The 21,358-nt window shown below is 48.5% G+C and overlaps 13 non-coding genes across 13 annotated transcripts; all 13 read right to left on the bottom strand.

The window, feature by feature from the left end:
• Window positions 1-814: 814 nt before the first annotated feature.
• Window positions 815-896, bottom strand: Trnal-aag (transfer RNA leucine (anticodon AAG)). Its single transcript has one exon. It is a non-coding gene; the product is annotated as a tRNA-Leu (tRNA).
• Window positions 897-968: 72 nt separating this feature from the next.
• Trnal-aag (transfer RNA leucine (anticodon AAG)) lies at window positions 969-1,050 on the bottom strand. Its single transcript has one exon. It is a non-coding gene; the product is annotated as a tRNA-Leu (tRNA).
• Window positions 1,051-1,122: 72 nt separating this feature from the next.
• Window positions 1,123-1,204, bottom strand: Trnal-aag (transfer RNA leucine (anticodon AAG)). Its single transcript has one exon. It is a non-coding gene; the product is annotated as a tRNA-Leu (tRNA).
• A 72-nt stretch (window positions 1,205-1,276) lies between these two features.
• Window positions 1,277-1,358, bottom strand: Trnal-aag (transfer RNA leucine (anticodon AAG)). Its single transcript has one exon. It is a non-coding gene; the product is annotated as a tRNA-Leu (tRNA).
• A 72-nt stretch (window positions 1,359-1,430) lies between these two features.
• On the bottom strand, window positions 1,431-1,512 carry Trnal-aag (transfer RNA leucine (anticodon AAG)). Its single transcript has one exon. It is a non-coding gene; the product is annotated as a tRNA-Leu (tRNA).
• A 72-nt stretch (window positions 1,513-1,584) lies between these two features.
• Window positions 1,585-1,666, bottom strand: Trnal-aag (transfer RNA leucine (anticodon AAG)). Its single transcript has one exon. It is a non-coding gene; the product is annotated as a tRNA-Leu (tRNA).
• Window positions 1,667-1,738: 72 nt separating this feature from the next.
• Window positions 1,739-1,820, bottom strand: Trnal-aag (transfer RNA leucine (anticodon AAG)). The gene has a single exon. It is a non-coding gene; the product is annotated as a tRNA-Leu (tRNA).
• Window positions 1,821-1,892: 72 nt separating this feature from the next.
• On the bottom strand, window positions 1,893-1,974 carry Trnal-aag (transfer RNA leucine (anticodon AAG)). The gene has a single exon. It is a non-coding gene; the product is annotated as a tRNA-Leu (tRNA).
• Window positions 1,975-2,046: 72 nt separating this feature from the next.
• Trnal-aag (transfer RNA leucine (anticodon AAG)) lies at window positions 2,047-2,128 on the bottom strand. Its single transcript has one exon. It is a non-coding gene; the product is annotated as a tRNA-Leu (tRNA).
• A 72-nt stretch (window positions 2,129-2,200) lies between these two features.
• On the bottom strand, window positions 2,201-2,282 carry Trnal-aag (transfer RNA leucine (anticodon AAG)). The gene has a single exon. It is a non-coding gene; the product is annotated as a tRNA-Leu (tRNA).
• Window positions 2,283-2,354: 72 nt separating this feature from the next.
• On the bottom strand, window positions 2,355-2,436 carry Trnal-aag (transfer RNA leucine (anticodon AAG)). Its single transcript has one exon. It is a non-coding gene; the product is annotated as a tRNA-Leu (tRNA).
• Window positions 2,437-7,968: 5,532 nt separating this feature from the next.
• Window positions 7,969-8,050, bottom strand: Trnaf-aaa (transfer RNA phenylalanine (anticodon AAA)). The gene has a single exon. It is a non-coding gene; the product is annotated as a tRNA-Phe (tRNA).
• Window positions 8,051-8,122: 72 nt separating this feature from the next.
• Trnal-aag (transfer RNA leucine (anticodon AAG)) lies at window positions 8,123-8,204 on the bottom strand. Its single transcript has one exon. It is a non-coding gene; the product is annotated as a tRNA-Leu (tRNA).
• Window positions 8,205-21,358: the final 13,154 nt, after the last annotated feature.

The following is a 21,358-nucleotide window of genomic DNA, read 5'->3' as shown; positions in this document are numbered from 1 at the left end:
GGGCGTCGACCTCAGTAAGCAATTCCAAATGAGCAAGGGCGTCCCGAAAGTCTTCCACTCGGTACGGTCGCGCTCGAAGGTCACCATGCAAAAATACAGTATTAAAAACTATCCGACCTTTCGGCAGGTGGGGCAGCATCACTTCATACTCCTGGTTATCTTGACTGGTCATCCTGTTTCCGCGGCTGAACTGGGCCGCTATCACCGCCCCTTCGAAGCACATGAATACACGTCCGAACGCTTTCGCGGCCGGAAGTGGAATCTGCTCGGCCACGCTACCACTGTTCTGCAGCTGAGTGACGGTCGCGTGCGCCTTTTGCCGAAGAGCGCACGTAAAAAAAGCAACACAATGTGGCTGCGGTGGGATTCGAAGCCACGCCTCCGGGGAGACTGGTGCCTTAAACCAGCGCCTTAGACCGCTCGGCCACGCTACCACTGTTCTCCAGCTGAGTGACGGTCGCGTGCGCCTTTTGCCGAAGAGCGCACGTAAAAAAAGCAACACAATGTGGCTGCGGTGGGATTCGAAGCCACGCCTCCGGGGAGACTGGTGCCTTAAACCAGCGCCTTAGACCGCTCGGCCACGCTACCACTGTTCTCCAGCTGAGTGACGGTCGCGTGCGCCTTTTGCCGAAGAGCGCACGTAAAAAAAGCAACACAATGTGGCTGCGGTGGGATTCGAAGCCACGCCTCCGGGGAGACTGGTGCCTTAAACCAGCGCCTTAGACCGCTCGGCCACGCTACCACTGTTCTCCAGCTGAGTGACGGTCGCGTGCGCCTTTTGCCGAAGAGCGCACGTAAAAAAAGCAACACAATCTGGCGGCGGTGGGATTCGAACCCACGCCTCCGAGGAGACTGGTGCCTTAAACCAGCGCCTTAGACCGCTCGGCCACGCTACCACTGTTCTCCAGCTGAGTGACGGTCGCGTGCGCCTTTTGCCGAAGAGCGCACGTAAAAAAAGCAACACAATCTGGCAGCTGTGGGATTCGAACCCACGCCTCCGAGGAGACTGGTGCCTTAAACCAGCGCCTTAGACCGCTCGGCCACGCTACCACTGTTCTCCAGCTGAGTGACGGTCGCGTGCGCCTTTTGCCGAAGAGCGCACGTAAAAAAAGCAACACAATCTGGCGGCGGTGGGATTCGAACCCACGCCTCCGAGGAGACTGGTGCCTTAAACCAGCGCCTTAGACCGCTCGGCCACGCTACCACTGTTCTACAGCTGAGTGACGGTCGCGTGCGCCTTTGGCCGAAGAGCTCACGTAAAAAAAGCAACACAATCTGGCAGCTGTGGGATTCGAACCCACGCCTCCGAGGAGACTGGTGCCTTAAACCAGCGCCTTAGACCGCTCGGCCACGCTACCACTGTTCTCCAGCTGAGTGACGGTCGCGTGCGCCTTTTGCCGAAGAGCGCACGTAAAAAAAGCAACACAATCTGGCGGCGGTGGGATTCGAACCCACGCCTCCGAGGAGACTGGTGCCTTAAACCAGCGCCTTAGACCGCTCGGCCACGCTACCACTGTTCTCCAGCTGAGTGACGGTCGCGTGCGCCTTTTGCCGAAGAGCGCACGTAAAAAAAGCAACACAATCTGGCGGCGGTGGGATTCGAACCCACGCCTCCGAGGAGACTGGTGCCTTAAACCAGCGCCTTAGACCGCTCGGCCACGCTACCACTGTTCTCCAGCTGAGTGACGGTCGCGTGCGCCTTTTGCCGAAGAGCGCACGTAAAAAAAGCAACACAATCTGGCAGCTGTGGGATTCGAACCCACGCCTCCGGGGAGACTGGTGCCTTAAACCAGCGCCTTAGACCGCTCGGCCACGCTACCACTGTTCTCCAGCTGAGTGACGGTCGCGTGCGCCTTTTGCCGAAGAGCGCACGTAAAAAAAGCAACACAATCTGGCGGCGGTGGGATTCGAACCCACGCCTCCGAGGAGACTGGTGCCTTAAACCAGCGCCTTAGACCGCTCGGCCACGCTACCACTGTTCTACAGCTGAGTGACGGTCGCGTGCGCCGTTGGCCGAAGAGCTCACGTAAAAAAAGCAACACAATCTGGCAGCTGTGGGATTCGAACCCACGCCTCTGAAGAGACTGGTGCCTTAAACCAGCGCCTTAGACCGCTCGGCCACGCTACCACTGTTCTCCAGCTGAGTGACGGTCGCGTGCGCCTTTTGCCGAAGAGCGCACGTAAAAAAAGCAACACAATCTGGCGGCGGTGGGATTCGAACCCACGCCTCCGAGGAGACTGGTGCCTTAAACCAGCGCCTTAGACCGCTCGGCCACGCTACCACTGTTCTACAGCTGAGTGACGGTCGCGTGCGCCTTTGGCCGAAGAGCTCACGTAAAAAAAGCAACACAATCTGGCAGCTGTGGGATTCGAACCCACGCCTCTGAAGAGACTGGTGCCTTAAACCAGCGCCTTAGACCGCTCGGCCACGCTACCACTGTTCTCCAGCTGAGTGACGGTCGCGTGCGCCTTTTGCCGAAGAGCGCACGTAAAAAAAGCAACACAATGTGGCTGCGGTGGGATTCGAAGCCACGCCTCCGGGGAGACTGGTGCCTTAAACCAGCGCCTTAGACCGCTCGGCCACGCTACCTTTTTTTTTTTTTTTTTTTTCTTTATTTCCGGATTTTGTCAAGTACACGTCACACAAGAATTCTTATCTCTGAATTCAACATAACTAGTCAAATCTCTACACGTACTAAAAACGGGACTGACAGCATGTCCCGTGTAGCTTGGTTAGTAAGGTTTAGTCTCCAATAATTTTTCAATCATATGCAACCATTCAGGTGGCTCGTTAAGAGCCTTGAACACATCTCTAACATATGTAATAGTTTCAGCAAAATATATCTTCGCTGGCTTGGGATCAACATGTTCGTGTCTGATATCCATTCTTGTTTTCCAGACACTATGCATGGTAACCAGCATCATCATATCACATGGCACGCCTCCTGTTTGTTCAAAAGGCAAGAACCGAATTCCGAATGGCGTGAGCGGGAAATCCTTTTTAAAGGTCCTCTGTAAGACGTCCCACAAGAAAATTGAATCCGAGCAATCTAAGAAAATGTGTTCAATTGTTTCTGGCTTATTGCATATCATACAATTTACACCCCAAGGTAGATAAATACCTTTTTCTTTAACCATGGTTTAACAGGCAGCGTGCCACTGTGCAGCAGAAAGAAAAATGTTTTAGTTGATGCTCTGATAGGCATTTTCTTTACACGTTTCAGTACATCCCGTTCGGGTCCTAATGCATACTTTGCCCGATACAAAGGTACAGGGCATAACACGTCAACTAAATCCTTATACAGTTGTTTTTTGGTTACTAATGACAAATAATCGAGCGAAAAATGCACTTTGAGAAAGCGAACAGCATGAACAACTTCTTTCAAGAATCCTTTCGGTGCTACATGCGGTGCGTGAAAAGACGATGCAATGTACTCCGGCAGCGCATCCCGCAGGCGCACTTGCATGACCGTACGTATAAAACCATCCCTTTGATCGCGCAAGAAAAAATATCGTGAAACAATCTGCTTAAGGAACAAATGCGAAAGGCCAAGTCCGCCCTTCTTAACAGAGTGAAACAGATTTATCCTGCCGGTCCGCTCCCAAGTGGATCTCCAGATAAAGATAGCAAAGACTCGGTGAATCTTTTGCACGCACATTCTCGACATGCATAGCACTTGTAGCATATAAAGAATTTTGGCCACTAGAAACACATTGCAAACCGTTGCGCGTGCAAATATCGACAGGTCGCATCCACCCCATTTTGTTGTTTGTGTCTTAATGTGTTCCATTTGGTCAGTCCACTGTTCGGCATTTTCGTTATAGCACTCTAATGGGATGCCCAGGTACTTGGACGGAGAAGTGCTAAAGTTGATCCCTTCAATTTGGTCTGGTCTGGATTCCCAAGTCCCGTGCCAAAATCCTAGACACTTTTGCCAGCTAAAGGCGCTTCCAGTGAGTCTACAGAAGGCTCTTGCGTCACTGACCGCCTCTTTTATGCTCTCTTTATTTTCACAAAAAATCGCGATGTCATCTGCATATGCCAAAACCTTTATTTCATGCGATAAAAACTGATATCCGGTTATTTTTTTATTGTTCAGCACTCTTAAACAAAATGGCTCTAAATAAATAGCAAACAATAAGGCTGAGGCGGGGCATCCTTGACGGACACTAGAACGTACGGTTATGTCTTCGCTGAGTTTTTTGTTGATTACAAGTTTAGTCTGACAATTATCATATGCCATTTTCACACCGTCACTTATTACCGCGCCTACATTGACACAATCCAGCAGTGCAAAAAGTATGCTATGACACACCCTGTCAAATGCCTTTTCCAAATCTAATTGAATCATGGCTATACGGCCACCTGACATTTCACAGCACTCTAAAACTGTTCTTGCAGTATGAATATTGTTAAAGATACTTCTTCCTCTTATTCCGCACGTTTGGTGTGCACCAACAATACCGGTAATTACTGTTTGAAGTCTTGTTGCAATGACCTTCATATACACTTTATAGTCGACATTTGTCAGAGTTATGGGCCTGTAATTTTCCACCGACTGCAATCTCTCAGGGTCTTCAGTTTTCGGTATAAGTATAATATGGCTTTTCTTGAAAGATATGGGCAATTGTTTAACATCATAGGCCTCTGTTATAGTACGATGAAGCATTTCTGACATTTCTACCTTGAAAAACTTGTAAAAGGCTGCCCCGATGCCGTCTGGTCCAGGTGTCTTGCCGTTACTAAGGTCATCAATCGCTTGCTGAACTTCCTTTATTGTGATGGGTCTTTCAAGATCGTTTTTAACGTCCTCGTCTAGTTTGGGCATGAGCGCCAGAAACTCTTTTACAAACGGATCTTGCATTTCAACTTCGTTGCCCAACAATCTTCGGTACCGTTCAAGAAAAGCCATTTCGATAACCTTCTGGTCTGACGAAACCATGTCCTGATATCGTATTTCTTTAATCACGTTTCTTGTGGCATACCTCTTTTCTTCAGCGAGCGCGCGTTTGGTGGGTGCGTCGCCCACCAAGAACCTTTCCGCACGTGCCCTTACCACGGCGCCTTTATATCTTTCCTCCGCAATGCATTCCATCTGTCTTTTCACTTCTTTAATTTCTTTACTAAACAATCCGGGTATCGTGCTATCTGCATTTAAAAGATAATCAAGTGTGGCTTGTAGCTCGTTTTCTTTTTGTCTTTCTTTGTACCGTATGATGCTTGACCTCTCAATTGCACACATTTTAACTTCACTTTTAAAATTCTCCCAAACCGCGCTAAAACATGTATCAATAAGCAAAGCCTCTTTACACTTTTGACCCACCAGTTTAACAAACGTTTCGTCTTTCAAAAGGTTTTCATTTAATTTCCATAGATCCCAGTTAAATGCAGTTGTTTTTCTTTTATTTCCTATTTGAAACATTACAAGACTATGGTCACTGAAGCTAACGTGTTTAACTAGGTAGTTGCTACACAATGATAAAATACTAGCGGAAATATACGCACGGTCTAATCTAGCGTGGCTTTGAAGCTGAAAGTGCGTAAACTGCACATGATTCCCACGAAGAACATCACCAACGTCTACAAGGTCACAGTTTTCTGTTAAAGCACGAAGCTGTAGTGCACTTTTATCACGGATGGGCTTATTATTAGCCGTGTCTTCGGGCATGCAAACGCAGTTAAAATCTCCTAGTAACATTACAATTCTATCACACTCTAAGAAAGTACCTACGTAATCAAAAAAGCATTTTCTGTCGGAGCAGGTATTAGGTGCGTATACGCAAATAATTCGCCATTTTTTACCATGCAAAGCAAAATCACAAAGCGCTAATCTGCCGTCTTGTGAAGTTGTAACACTTTCTTCAATAATACCAATTGACCTTTTTAAAAAGATAACACATCCCCCAGATTTTCCAACGGAATGGCACACGCAGACATTAAAGTTTGCTTTAAAATTATCAATCATGCGGTCAGTCTGCTCCTCGCTCTCAATTTTTGATTCTTGTAGCGCTAAGATGTCCAAGTCATTTTCAGTTAACAGCCGTTTTAACTGAACTTGTCTCTTTCTTGCCGTCAACCCTCTTACGTTAAGCGTACCTATGCGAAACGCTGACGCTGATCTCGAAATCATTGAAAGCGATGGGTCAAGCCGACCGCACTGCGATTGGTTCATGTTTCCCGGTCTCAGACTTACAGTCTCTCGCCGTCCTTCAAGAAGTGGCCTCGCTGTTTGAGGCGAGGTCGAAGCGTCTTCCTTAGCGTCACACATTGGCGACACTCGCTGCTTGTCCGTCCGTTGTGCAGCCTCTTAGTCTTATTCCGAGCAGCAGCCCCGCTAACGCGGAGGCACTGTCGGTGCCGCTCTTTTATCTGGCGGCACGTTGGGTTTCACTTTAAAGGAACTTCTTCTGACGACTGCCGTCTTCGGGAGTGGCTCACCTGCAGAGGCTTCGTCACTGTTGCCGATGTCTTCAGACCCTTCACGCGGCCTCTTTGAGATCGCGGAAGTGGCGCTTTTCCCTCCGTCTTTGTCGGCTTCTTCCTTGTTAGGCTCGACCGCATAGGTATCCATCGCGGTCGCGGGAGCACTTGTGTTTCCAACGGCTTTGTCGTCTTCTGTTGGCTCTTGTAGGTCATTGACCTTACCGTCCTCACTGTCTTTCGTTTCTCCAGCTTTTTCAAGCGACGGTTCCGCTGATGGTTGGCTTCCAGAACTTGATGGAACACCGCCCCCACTGGTGGTTTCCTCCGCGTCGGCCTGGTCCATGAGGTGCTCATTCACGGTGTCATTTCTGCCAACCCCTGTTACGTTGGCGTAACTACGCACGCACTGGGTCTCGTCGTGGCCGTAACGACGACAGAGCCCGCAGCGTGGAACTCGGCACTCGCGCCGTATGTGGCCGGTGCCGTGGCACCGGAGGCAGAGCGGCGGTCTGCCTGGTACGTGCACTAGTGCATGGTCCTCACCGACGCGGAGTTGATGTGGCAGGTCTTCCACGGTGTAGCCAGCCTTCAGGCGCAGTGACACTAGACGCGTGTGCGAACCTTTGTCATTGCAGCCTGCCACACGCCACTTCTCCCTCGATATCTCGCTAATGGTGCCGTAAGGCGCCAGGGCGATCCTCACGTCTTCGTCTGGGGTGGTATGCAGAAGCCAGTACAGCTTTATCCTGATGTCTTGGTTGCAAGGGTCTATCACAACACACCGATGATCCTTAACGCTGAAGGTTGGGGTTGACAAAATCTTCTGCTTGGCTTTTCCGTCCTTGAATGTTATCGCCCACACGTGGTTCATTTGGTAGGCTCCGAGGGCCACAACTTCCGGCATGAGCTGCAGACGGCCTAAAGCATCTCGGAAGTGCTCGACTCGATAGGGCCTTGCTTTTACATCAGCGTGCAAAAAAACAGTAGTCGTTACGGTCGTACCTGAAGGCAACTGCGGCAAAATAATCTGATATTCCTGCGTTGTCATATCATTCAACCTGTTTCCGCGACCCTGCTGGGCCGCTGTAACCGCCCCTGAGGAGCAAGACATTCCGCGTCCGCACCGAACGGTAGCCGGAAGTAGAATCCCTCGGCCACGCTACCACTGTTCTCCAGCTGAGAGACGGTCGCGTGCGCCTTTTGCCGAAGAGCGCACGTAAAAAAAGCAACACAATGTGGCTGCGGTGGGATTCGAAGCCACGCCTCCGGGGAGACTGGTGCCTTAAACCAGCGCCTTAGACCGCTCGGCCACGCTACCACTGTTCTCCAGCTGAGTGACGGTCGCGTGCGCCTTTTGCCGAAGAGCGCACGTAAAAAAAGCAACACAATGTGGCTGCGGTGGGATTCGAAGCCACGCCTCCGGGGAGACTGGTGCCTTAAACCAGCGCCTTAGACCGCTCGGCCACGCTACCACTGTTCTCCAGCTGAGTGACGGTCGCGTGCGCCTTTTGCCGAAGAGCGCACGTAAAAAAAGCAACACAATCTGGCGGCGGTGGGATTCGAACCCACGCCTCCGAGGAGACTGGTGCTTTAAACCAGCGCCTTAGACCGCTCGGCCACGCTACCACTGTTCTACAGCTGAGTGACGGTCGCGTGCGCCTTTGGCCGAAGAGCTCACGTAAAAAAAGCAACACAATCTGGCAGCTGTGGGATTCGAACCCACGCCTCTGAAGAGACTGGTGCCTTAAACCAGCGCCTTAGACCGCTCGGCCACGCTACCACTGTTCTCCAGCTGAGTGACGGTCGCGTGCGCCTTTGGCCGAAGAGCGCACGTAAAAAAAGCAACACAATCTGGCAGCGGTGGGATTCGAACCCACGCCTCCGAAGAGACTGGTGCCTTAAACCAGCGCCTTAGACCACTCGGCCACGCTTTTTTTTTCTTTATTGCCTACTTGGCATATAAAACAATCATGTACAGTGCATTGTCACATAAAAGCGCTGTCACGTAACTTTCAGCACGTGAGGGGTTAAAAACGCAATCGCTTCATCAAAGACAGTTCCCCCAAATGGGGGTACCACTCTGGCTTCTCATTTTGAACTTTGTACACTTCTCTCAAGTATTCTACACTTTCGATGAAATTCTCTCGTGCCGATCGAGGATTCAGGTCCTCGTTGCGCACGGCCATCCGCGTCCTCCACACGCTGTGGAGTACGAGTGCCATAAACATATCGTAGGGCACACCCCCTACGTTTTTGACAGGCAGAAAACGGATGCCGTACGGTGTTACGGGCAAGTCTTTCTTCAAGGTCCTCTGAAGAATGTCCCAGAGAAAGACTGCATCACTACAATCCAGAAATATGTGTTAAACTGTCTCCGGCTTTTTGCAGATGATGCAGTCTACAGACCAGGCAACAAATATGCCTTTTTCTCGCAGCCAAGGTTTGGTAGGGAGTGTGCCACTGTGTAGCTTGAAAAAGAAGGTTTTGACTGATGGTCGCACAGGCATCTTTTTGACTCTGCCTAAAACATCGTCTCCGGGACCTCTTGGGTACAGTGATCGGTAAACAGGCAATGGCAACATGGCTTCTATAAGATCCCTGTATAATTTCTTTCGTGTAACTCCAGAGAGATATTCCACCGAAAAGCGTTCTTTTAGGATTTCGAAAGCCCCAACGATCTCGCGCATATAACCCCTTGGTCGTCTTTGTTCGACATGAACCGTTGAAACAATAAATTCTGGCAAATAATTTGACAACCGCACATGTAACACTGTTCTCAAGAAGCAATCGCCTTGATCGCGTAATAAAATAAACCTAGCCACGATCTGCCGCAAGAACAGATGGACCAGGCCAAGTCCCCCACTGCGCACAGAGCGGAACAAATTTGTGCGACTCGTTCTTTCCCATGTAGAAGCCCACACAAATACTGCCATCACTCTGTGTAGCTTTTGAACAGCATTACGTGTCATAGATAACACTTGAAGAACATACTACACTCGCGAAACAAGAAATGTGTTGCACACCGTTGCGCGCGTAAACATGGGAAAATCTCGACCTCCCCATTTTTGCATCTTAACGCGTAGGTGCTCCGTTTCATCGTTCCAATATTCTGTTGTGTCCCGGTAGTGTTGGAGCGGTACGCCTAAGTACTTGTCAGGTGTTACCGTCCAAGTGACGTTTTCGTACAATGAGGGCGTTCTTCGCCAGTTTCCATGCCAGATACCTCTAGACATTTATTCCAATTAATTCTACTACCGGTACACTCGCAGAATGCCTTGACATCACTTATTGCCACTGTGACACTTTTTTGATCATTACAAAAGACCGCGATATCATCTGCGTAACCAAGCACTTTGACTTCCGCGGCCATCAAGCGGAAACCACGAACTCGTTCATTCTGAAGCATTTTTTGACAAAGTGGTTCGAAATAGATAGCGAAGAGTAATGCTGACGCGGGACATCCTTGTTTGACGCTTGATAAGACCGGAATGCTTTCGCTGAGTTGCTTATTGACTACAATCCTCGTAGTGCATCCTGTGTACGCCATTCGTACAGATCCCACTTTTACGTAGTCGAGAATGCACAGAAGTATCTCGTGAGTCACGCGGTCAAATGCCTTCTCGAGATCTATTTGCAGCATCGCTACCCTACTCTCAAAATCCGCAGAACATTCCAAAATGTTCCTTGCAATGTGAATATTCGTCGTTATAGATCTTCCTTTGATGCCGCAGGTTCGATGGGGTCCTACTATTTCTTTAATAACAGTTTGAAGTCGCCTGGCCAACACACCCATGAAAAGTTTGTAATCAAGATTCGCTAAGGTTATCGGTCGATATGATGGAACAAACAGTTGTTTTGTGGCATCGTCAGTTTTCGGAATCAACACAATGTGCGACCTTCTGAAGGATGCTGGTAACTCTTTCTTTTCGTAAGCCTCATGTAAAACAGCGCATAAGGCTTCTGCCACAGCGGTTTTATGTCTCTTATAGAATGCTGCGCTTAGGCCATCTGGACCAGGTGTTTTTCCAGGTGTCATTTTTTCAATCGATGTTTCAATTTCTTTGACAGTGAGAGGTGCCTCTAAATTTGCTTTTAGATCGTCACCGAGTTGCGGCATAAGTGTTAAGAATTCATCCCTAAATGTGCCACTGCCCTCTTTCATGCTTCCTAACAATTCGCGATAATGATCCACAAACGCATGTTCAATCATCGATTTATCGCTTGTGACGACGTTTTGATATTATATCGCCTTCATTTCGTTTTTAGTTGCATAGCTCTTTTCGTCTGCCAGTGCACGTTTCGTGGGCATCTCGCCACACCAAAGCCTCTCGGCGCGTGCGCGCACCACAGCTCCCTTATATCTCTCTACGTCTATAGTCTCCAACGTTCGTTTAACGTCTTTAATTTCTTTACTGCGCATGCCCGGTGGCACGCATTCTTGACAGAGTAAAAAATCTAACTGACACTGCAACTGCTTTTCTTCTTTCCTTTGGCTATGTCTTATACAAGATGCCCTTTCGATCGCCCATCAATTTTGACCTTTTCTTTAAAACACTCCCATGCATAAATTAAACTTCCCGAGCTACACTTGAGTAATTTGTCTAATTCAATGTTAACGTTCTCTACAAACGTGTCGTCATCAAGTAGCTTGTCGTTCAACTTCCATAGGTCCCAATTGAATGTCTGCTTTCCTTTTTTATTGATGGTAAACTTAACTAGGCTATGGTCGCTGAAAGAAACATGCATAACACTATAGTCTCGGCACAAGGGAAGTAATGCTGTTGACACGTAGGCTCTGTCAAGCCTCGCCTGACTGTTATGCTGGTAATGTGTGTACTGAGTACTCTGAGACAACACACATCCTACGTCATCCAACTCTCGCTCGTGAACTATTGCATTCAAAAACAAGGCACTACAATCGCGCACCGGCACTTTGCTTGCCCTATCTTCGGGAGTGCAAACACAGTTGAAATCTCCAAGAAAAATAATTGTCCTATCACACGAAAGGTGCACTTCAAGGTTTTCGAAGAACGTTCTGCGCTCTTGCTCTCTATTTGGTGCATAAACACAAACAACCCGCCAACTCGCGCCAGAAAAAGAAAAGTCGCACACAATTAATCGCTCTAAAGTATCATTATGTAAACACTCTACAGCAATACCAATTGAATTCTTCAAAAGAAGTAAGCATCCACCGGATGTACCATGAGAATGGCTGACACATACATTGTAGCGGTCGCGGAAAGGCGAAACCATGCGGTCTGTCTGCTCTTGGGACTCAACTTTCGTTTCCTGCACGGCGGCAATATCAACGTCATTCTCGAGAAACAAGCGGCGCAACTGATACTGCCGCCTCCTAGACCCCAGCCCTCGAATGTTAAGCGTTGCTACGCGTAAGGCTGTTTCTAATTTATAGGGCATGTTGTCGTTATGAGCAGGGCTACCATACGGTCTCTACCTCACGCAAATGCTCACCAGAAAACACGAAAATCGCACGACTTAAATAGGTGAATGTGGGTGTCTCAGCCATTCTCGCGTTTTTCATCGCGGCTCACATACAACACTGACATTTGCCTGTTACGCATTAATGTCCTTCCGGGAACAGTCTCGCCTACCCAGGTGGTGTAGACTGCAGAGGCGGCTTGGCCTCTGCCCGCGGGCCGTTGTCAGCCGCGGTTTGAAAGATGGACGCCTATTCCCTGCTGCCTTCGTCGGTGGTTCCCCACCACCGCCGCTATCGGGAGTACTGGTCTCGTCTCTACCTTCATCCCAAGGGCGCTTGCCGGCCAGGCCACCGGCTGTGCTCTCGCTATGGTCCATGTTGTCCTGTCCGGCGGTAGCGTCCGGCTCCTTGCTGGGAGGTTCAGACGATTCTGGCCTCTCTCAGGCTGTTGCAATCTCTGGTTGTGGCTCCAACGGCTGGTCAGCGGGCTGTTGCCCCGTTGTCGCGTTCGGCCCACTTACTTTGGCCAGGTCTGTCGTCGCTAGTGCTCCGTCGCCCGAACTTGCTGCGTCTTCAGCGTCACGCTCGTCCATGAGCAGCTCGGACGAGTCATCACCACCCACGGGCCCGGTGACGCTGGCATAGGAGAGCGTGCAGTCGTGCTCCTCATGACCGAACCTCCGGCAGCCCCCGCAACGTGGCACACGGCAGTCACGACGAATGTGTCCCTTTCCTCGGCAGCGTAGACAAATGGGCGCTCTTCCCGGCACTACAACAAGGGCTTGCTCGCCGCTTACGTTCACTTGATGAGGCAGGTCATCAATTTTAAGGCCCACCTTCAAAGTGAGGGTCACCAGACGGGTCGTCGAGCCTCTGTCGGTCACGCCGTGTACCCGCCAACGCTCTCTGCTGATTTCAGTCACTTGCCCGTACGCTGCAAGCGCACGTCGCAAATCTTCGTCAAGTACATTGTGAAGCAGCCAATGTACCTTCATCCGCACGTCTTCGTTTGCCGGGTCGATGACGAGGCAGCGGCAGTTTTTGACCTTGATGTCTCCGAGGGCCAGGATCCTTTTCACTATATCCATATTCTTGAACGTCACCGCCCACACATGGCTCATACGATACGCCCCAAAGGCAACAACCTCGGGGAGCAGCATCAGGCGGGCCAGTGTGTCGCGAAAGTCTTCCACTCGATGTGGCCGGGAACGGACGTCCGCATGTAAAAAAACGGCAGGTTTGGCAGTACAACTTCATAATCGTTTTCAACGTCAAAAGACCTGTTACCGCTGCCGAAACGTGCCGATGTAGCCACCCCTGAAGGGCCTGCCATCCTGCGTCCGCTCAGCTCGGCTGCCGGAAGCAGAATCGACCGCTCGGCCACGCTACCACTGTTCTGCAGCTGAGTGACGGTCGCGTGCGCCTTTTGCCGATGAGCGCACGTAAAAAGAGCAACACAATCTGGCTGCGGTGGGATTCGAACCCACGCCTCCGATGAGACCGCTCGGCCACGCTTTTTTTTTCTTTATTACCATCTTGGTACAAAACACAAAGTAATACACGCACAGCACTTACATCACTTTACAAGTAAAAGATGCGAGCGGTGATCTCCCCTGCTCACACCAAAAGATTAAAAGTGTTTCAGCTGAACAAGGTCGTCCATTATTCGGAGCCACTCTGGTTGTTCTTTTTTTTTATTGCCTGTTTCTTTTTACAGGGCATAGGAACACAGAAACATGAAAGGTAAAATGAACACGTGGACCGAGCCTTGGTCCGGTGTGTTCACATTAAAATTTCTTCAAGTTACATAATTCATCCAACAGAGGTAACCAGTCAGGAGGCTCTGGTTGCGCTTTGTACAATTCGCGTATGTAATCTATATTCGCGATGAAGTTTTCCCTTACAGGACGTGTGTGAGGGTCTGCATTACGGACCGCCATTCTCGTCTGCCATATGCTGTGTAGTCCTATTAACATAAACATGTCGTATGGGACTCCGTCTTCATTGTCCACGCACAGAAAACGAATGCCGTAACTTGTGATGGGTAGGTCTTTTTTCAATGTGCGCTGAAGGATGTCCCAATGGAAGACGGCGTCCCAGCAGTAAATAAACACGTGTTCCACAGTTTCGGGCTTCTTACACAATAGACAATTCGTCGTCCATGGGAAGTAGAGGCCTTTATCGGCTAACCACTGCTTTACTGGGAGCGTCCCAGAGTGAAGTTCAAAGAAGAAAGTTTTTGCTCCCGGTTTTACGTTCATCCTTATAACTCTTCTTAACACGTCCTGTCCGGGTCCGACATTGAATAAAGATCTGTATCGCGGCGTTGGTAACAAGCATTCAATGAGGTCTTTGTAAAGTCTTTTCCGTTTTACAGAGGACAAGTACTCTAGTGAAAAACGTACTTTGAGAAAATTAAGATTGTACAACTTCACGCAGATACCCTGACACATATTGATACATGTTATTCAACGACACAACAATTCTGGAACGTGGGAGCACAGTCTTAATTTTATTACACTTCGCAAAAATTCGTTTCTTTGGTCGCGAAGAAAAATAAAGCGAGACACAAGTTGCCTAATAAACAAGTGACACAAACCCAAACCTCCGTTTCGGGCCGATAGGAACAAATTTGAGCGACTTGTTCGCTCCCACGTCGATTTCCATACAAACACAGCAAAAATCCTGTGAAATTTCTGCACATTCACGCGTGACATACAAATGACTTGGCACACATACCATATTTTGGATATCAAAAATAGGTTGCATACAGACGCCCGTGCAAAAATAGAGAGTTCACGCCCTCCCCAGGCGTTTGTTTTTTGTCGGGTTGTTTCTGCTTCGTCTTTCCAGTAGTCGTTGTTGTCACGATAGACCTGAAGTGGTACCCCAAGGTACTTTAGCGGGCGGGTTTCCCATCTTACATTTACGTATACATCAGGTCTCATATCCCAATTACCATACCAAAATGCAGTTGTTTTGTCCCAATTAATCATACTACCTGTCATGGAACAAAATTGTTTGACCATGTGGACAACTTCACATATGCTCTGCCTATCTTGACAGAGTACAGCCACGTCATCGGCATATGCTAGAATCTTTACTTCGGTGTTCTGTAATCTAAATCCATGCACATTTGAATTATGAATAATTGATAAACACAAGGGTTCTAGGTACATGGCAAAAAGTAAGGCTGATGCCGGACATCCTTGTCTGATAGAACTGAGTATCTCAATTTCTTCACTGAGCACCCTGTTAACTACCAGGCGTGTTACGCATCGCGAGTATGCCATCTTTAATCAATCAAGAAGCACACTTCCTACTTGCACATGTTCCAACACACTGAACAACACTTCATGGGAAACACGGTCAAAAGCTTTCTGTAGATCTAATTGCATCATTGCGATTCGGTCTCCAAAGTCATCACAAATCTCTAAGACACTTCTTACTATGTGTATATTTGTCGTAATGCTACGACCTCTTATGCCACATGTCTGGTGCGGTCCTAGAATCTTTTGAATGACATTCTGAAGTCTCCTGGCCAACACCTTCATGAAAATTTTGTAATCCGTGTTCAATAGGCTAACGGGCCGATACGACGTCACAGACTGGAGTTTGGTGCTATCATCTGTTTTGGGGATTAAAACAGTGTGCGCCTCAGTGAACGAGCGTGGTAGTCTTTTCTTTTTATAACCATCTTCGATAACTTCGAACAGCGCGCGTGCGATCTCTTCTTTAAACATTTTATAGAATTCTGCTCCTATTCCATCTGGACCAGGCGTCTTTCCAGTGCTTAAGTCATCAATAGCTTTTTTAATCTCCTGTACGCTGATAGGAGCCTCCAAACTTTTTTTCGTTTCATCGTCAAACTTGGGCACGAAAGAAAGGAATTCGTCACTAAATCCACTCGCCATCGACAAACGCTTTCCAAGCAATTCGCGATAGTGTTCAACAAATGCTTCCCTTATCTGACTTTTTTCTTTCGTCAATGTGCCATTGTACACTATTTCCTTAACTTCTTTTCTTTCTGCATATTGCTTTTCATCACCTAGTGCCCGTTTTGTAGGTGTCTCGCCCATCCAAGGCTTTTCTGTTCTTGACCCAATAATAGCACCTCTGTATTTCTTTTTATCTAAAAATTCGAGCTTGTTTTTTGTATTTTTTATTTACTCGGTGAACGTGCCCGGTTTCGCATTCTCTTCCTTTAAAAGTGCTTGCAGTTGCAACTGCAAATTCTTCTCGCCTTGTTTCTTCTCAAAATTAAGCTTCGTCGTTCGTTCTATAGCACTTAGTTTAACATTTTGTTTCAAAGTTTCCCACCGTTCTTCCCAGTCATCTTTTTCATCTTCATACATCATCATTAACGCTTCTGTTACTTTTTTAGTAAACGTTTCATCTTTCAGAATGCTATGATTTAACTTCCAAAGGTTCCAGTTGAACTTTGTCGCTTTTCCTTCTTTCCAAGCGTGAATCTCACCAAACAGTGGTCGCTAAACGACACTGGTGTAACCAAGTATTCATCACAGCACATCACAAGGTCAAGTGGAATGTAGGCTCTATCTAAACGCGCGTGACTTTGACCCTGAAAATGTGTGAACTGGGCCCTGCCATTAGACATGCAGAGGGCCACATCTTCTAGTCCATTCTCTGCAATCAGTTCACTTAAAATCAACGCGCTTTGATCGCGGATATTTACACGCTTGGAGCGGTCCTCCATTGCGCACACACAGTTAAAGTCACCCATAAATATCACATGTCTACTACAATCAAGAAAACCACTAATTTCTTCAAAGAAAGCTTTCCTTTCGTTCTCGCGGTTCGGGGCATACAAGCAAATCACGCGTCATTCAAAATTCAGTAGCGAGAAATCACATACTACGAATCGTCCGCTATCACTGCTTCTTATATTTGTCTCCACAGCACCAATAGATTTTTTTGCGAAAATGGCACACCCTCCCGACAAGCCATTGGAATGTGATACACAAATATTATACGTGGTGCGAAAAGGCAGAACCATTCGATCAGTTTCCTCCTGCCTCTCTACTTTCGTTTCTTGCACGGCAATCACATCTAAATCGTGTTCTGCAAACAGTCTGCTTAATTGGTACTGACGTCTTCTAGCAGCTAACCCGCGCACATTTAGAGTGCCGAAACGAACTGCTCTCTCAAGTCTAATAGCCATTTTTTTTGTTAAAAAAGGATGCGCTCACCAAAACAAGGTGTGCCCCGATTTTCGGGTACACACGTAGTGCGTTAGCTGTGTTGTCAAGTGGGCGGCTGAGCCGCCCTCTTCTCCCCCTCCTTGACGTTTGGCTTTGCAGTGGGCCGCGGCCGGCGACTAGTTGCCGCTTTCGCCGGAGGTTCACTGCTGCTGGCGTCCTTTGACTCTCCACCGCCGTCGTCTCGTGGTCTCTTTACCACCGCACTATTTTCTTCTGCTTCACGGCAATCCATGAAATCCTCTTCGGGAGGCTTTTGGTGAACTTCCGCTGCCTCAGGGTTTGCACTTGTTTTATTGGTGGCATCCTCGGTGACATTGGAGTCCGTACTCTTCGTCTTCGCTTGAATTGGAATTTGCACATGTGCAGTGATTTTCAAACTTTCCTCAGTTTTCGGTGGCTCATTTTCTTGGGTGCTTGTCTCTTGTGCCCCTGAAATTGCTGCTGGACTCACACATTCTTCTGCTTCGGCTTCGTCCATGGTGAGCTCGGATTTCTTCGTGCTCACCGTGGTCATGGCAGCTGCAGCATACGTCCTCGAGCAGTTTTCTACGGTATGGCCAAAGCGTTTGCAGACGTTGCATCGCGGGACGCGGCAATCCTTTCTGATGTGGCCAATTTGCTGGCAGCGCAAACACCTTGGTGCTCTTCCGGGCACCACGACAAGGGCGAGCTCGCCTCCAACACGAAGCTGATGTGGTAAATCGTCCAACGTTACGTCGGCCTTCAGTCGCACCACAACTGTACGTGTCATGGTGCTCTGCTGGCTGTAGCCGTCAATTCGCCATTTATCCAGTCCTATTTCCATGACCGTTCCGTAGGGGCTCAGCGCGTTTCGCACATCTTCTTCGCGTACGTGGTAGAGCAACCTGTGAAGCTTCAGACGGACGTCACGGTGGCTTGGATCAATTACGATGCATCGCCGGCCCTTCACCGTCAATTCCGGATCACCCAAAAACTTCTTCGCGCCTTCAGCGGTCTTGCAGGTAACCGCCCACACATGGTTCATTTGATAGGCGCCAAGCGCAAGAACTTCGGTGGGCGCGACACGTTGAAACAGTGGTTCACGGAAATCTTCTGCACGGTACGGTCTTCCTTTTATATCAGCATGTAGAAAAACAGTATTTTGGACAACATACCCAGTTGGCAGGGGGGGGGGGGGCAAAATGACTGCATAATCCTGCGACACTTCATTCCTGGTACCGCGGCTTAACTGGGCCGCTACCTCCGCTCCAACGGAGCTCATGATAGACACGTCCGTAGGCTTTCGCGGCCGGAAGTGGAATGACTCTGGTTGTTCTTGTTGGGCCTTAAACACATCTCTTATATAAGACATGCTCTCTACAAATACTCTCGTATGGGAGAACAGTCTCATCTGCATGTCTGAATGCCATTCGATTTTTCCATATACTGTGTAAGCTGGTAAGCATAAACATGTCCCACGGTACTTCGTCTTCGCCATCTACTGGTAGAAATCGTATACCGTAAGGCGATATCGGAAGCGTCTTTTTTAAAGTTCGTTGCAGCACGTCCCAGTGAAATACAGAGTCTGTGCAGTGAAGAAACATGTGGTCTATTGTCTCCGGTTTTCGGCAGATTAAGCAGTTTATGGACCAAGGGACAAATATTCCTTTTTCTTGAAGCCATGGCTTCACGGGAAGTGTGCCAGTGTGCAGCTGAAAGAAGAATGTTTTCATAGAGGGCCGCACCGACATTTTCTTAACTCTCTTCAGGACATTTTTTTCCGAGCCAACACAGTATATGGAACGGTACATAGGTACAGGCAACATAGTGTCAATGAGATCTTTATAAAGCTGTTTCCTTCTAACATCAGCAAGATACTGCGCAGAAAAACGAACTTTCAAACACTGAAATGTGCGCACAACCTCCCAAAGAAAGCCGCGCACCCACACATGTTTCACAGGGCTGGATGATACAACATATTCAGGCAGTGCCTCTTTGAGCCAAATTTGTATTACCGTCCGCAAGAATGCGTCTTTTTGGTCTCGTAGGAACAGAAATACATAACCGCTCGGCCACGCTACCACTGTTCTCCAGCTGAGTGACGGTCGCGTGCGCCTTTTGCCGAAGAGCGCACGTAAAAAAAGCAACACAATCTGGCTGCGGTGGGATTCGAACCCACGCCTCCGAGGAGACTGGTGCCTTAAGGGCCTGTACACGCTCGAGCCGCACATCGCCGCAAGCCGCACCGCCCTCGCGCGGTCCGCTTAAAATAGCCGCTCTGACGTCACGAGAGGCGGTCGTGAACTTTTTCCAGTATGCAGCATGTATGCGGTGACCGCACAAACATGGCGCTGGTTCGAAGCGAAGCGAAGCGCGAGGCCTAGGCGCATAGGCTGCTGTGGCAGTTTGTTTTTTTTGTCGTTTTTGAGTTTTTGTGGGATCATTGCAAGAGTTATCGAGCACTCGCGGAGATAATCGTCGAACGCAGCAATCCGATGTACCCTGCCTGACCTCTTCAGCGCGTGCGATCGTCAACGGCACCAGATGGAAATGTGTTGTGTTTACGCGAGCGTCGGAAGCAATGAAACCGGCGATTTCGTGTATGTTGGGCCGTATTTCGCTTGTGCAGTACCAGCAGTACAAACGCGAAGGCCATCACATACACGCGCATTCTAAGCATGACACATGCATTCAGTACGCGCCGGAATGAAAATAGTGCGGTCGCCCATCTCAGCGTATGGTGTACCTAGGTGTTGTGTGTGCGCGCTTCATCGCGGCGAAGCTCATACGTGTATGTGCATTGTGCAGTGCTGGTTTGTGTTTAAGAAGTGACCATATGACCTGTAGCGATTAGCTTTATTGTCGCGTCATCGCAGCCATTCGTAATGTTCTGTTTGTGCCTTGCTTCATGTGAGCTATTTTGGGGGCTGCGATGCGCCTTGGTGACCGCGAACACGTACAGAGCGTTTGAGTGCTGGGGTTCTTACTGTACGAGGTGAAGGGTACTGTTATGTATACGTGAAATGTGTCGCAGTGGTGCTAGGCGTATAAGTATTCGTTTTATGCGATATGCATATGCTCTGAAGTGAACCGTGCATACAGAACGGTTTGTACAGAACATTAGACCCAAAATTCAAGGATGCCAAAACCAAAATTCAAGGAGGCGGAAACAAACCGTACTTGTACACATACATTGAAAAATAATGAAACCTCCTTCTCCTTGGCCGAACTTTCTTGTAGCTAAGCAGCTGCTGAGTTGGACACACACTACAAGCTCTTTAGGGTGCTTTTTATGCATGTGCACTGAAGTAAACAGTGCAGAAGCACTGCTGGTCGTTTGTGCTCTTTACATCTCAGTATGGGTTTTGTATCAAACCAGCTTTCCTTGCTTTGTACACGTGTTGTTTGTTTCCAGCGTTGTCACTGCACATTTTACACTTTACGAAGAGGGGAGGCTAGGGAACAGCTTAAAAGTTATATCACTGCTCCATGTATTGCAATTATTAATTTTGTGCTAGGTGTCATCTGCTGTAATGTAAACAATGCAAATGTACCGCATGCTATTTTTTGCGGATGTGACGACACTGCAACGCACCTTCTCTGCCACTGCCCAACCTTTCATGCTGAACAATGTGCTTTGCCAGTTATACTCCATCTCAGTAGTTCCTTGCAGCACTGGGGCAGCGGCAGGGCTTCTTAGCCAATAGGAAGGCTGAATTCCCCTCAAGATGTGTTCATCCATGCTGCATCAGCTGCTCAGCGTCTGCTTGCCATCCTTTCGATACATCAGCCACTGTTGGAGCAGTGACGCAAGAAATGTTCCTACGTTGTAACTAAAGGCTGCGTTTCCATGAATGCTACTGTTGGGCTTCGCTTCACCGACACGCTATCTGACCAGTTCAATACAGCCTCCTGAGCCAGTTTTAGTAAAAGTGAACACCCTGATAAATGTTCACATGCACCACGCCATCTGCTCAGCGTATATTTGACGTTTGCTCACCACTGTCATCACGTACCGTACTAGAGCAGAGCAGGAATTAATGATGCAGTGAACAATGATGCATTCGTAGCGCTCTGCATCGTCAATGCATCACCATTGCTACTGCTGTGGTGCCACCTGCTAAATAGAAACCGAACCACTTTTACTGCCTGTGTAGTCCTAGCAGTGTCAAAACAAACAGCTGATCTCAATAAGAACAACAAAAAATACCTAATGCTTTGTCCTCAGCATGAGATGAGACTACGCAGTGATGGATTTTACCATTTATTTATTGCTTTCAGGGCGTACAGCTAGTAAAAGGGCAAATTGAG

The sequence above is a fragment of the Dermacentor silvarum genome, chromosome 4, assembly GCF_013339745.2.
Source record: "Dermacentor silvarum isolate Dsil-2018 chromosome 4, BIME_Dsil_1.4, whole genome shotgun sequence".
NCBI lineage: Eukaryota > Metazoa > Arthropoda > Arachnida > Ixodida > Ixodidae > Dermacentor > Dermacentor silvarum.
Note: the sequence above shows the minus strand (reverse complement) of the source record. Positions and strands in the feature narration are given on the sequence as shown.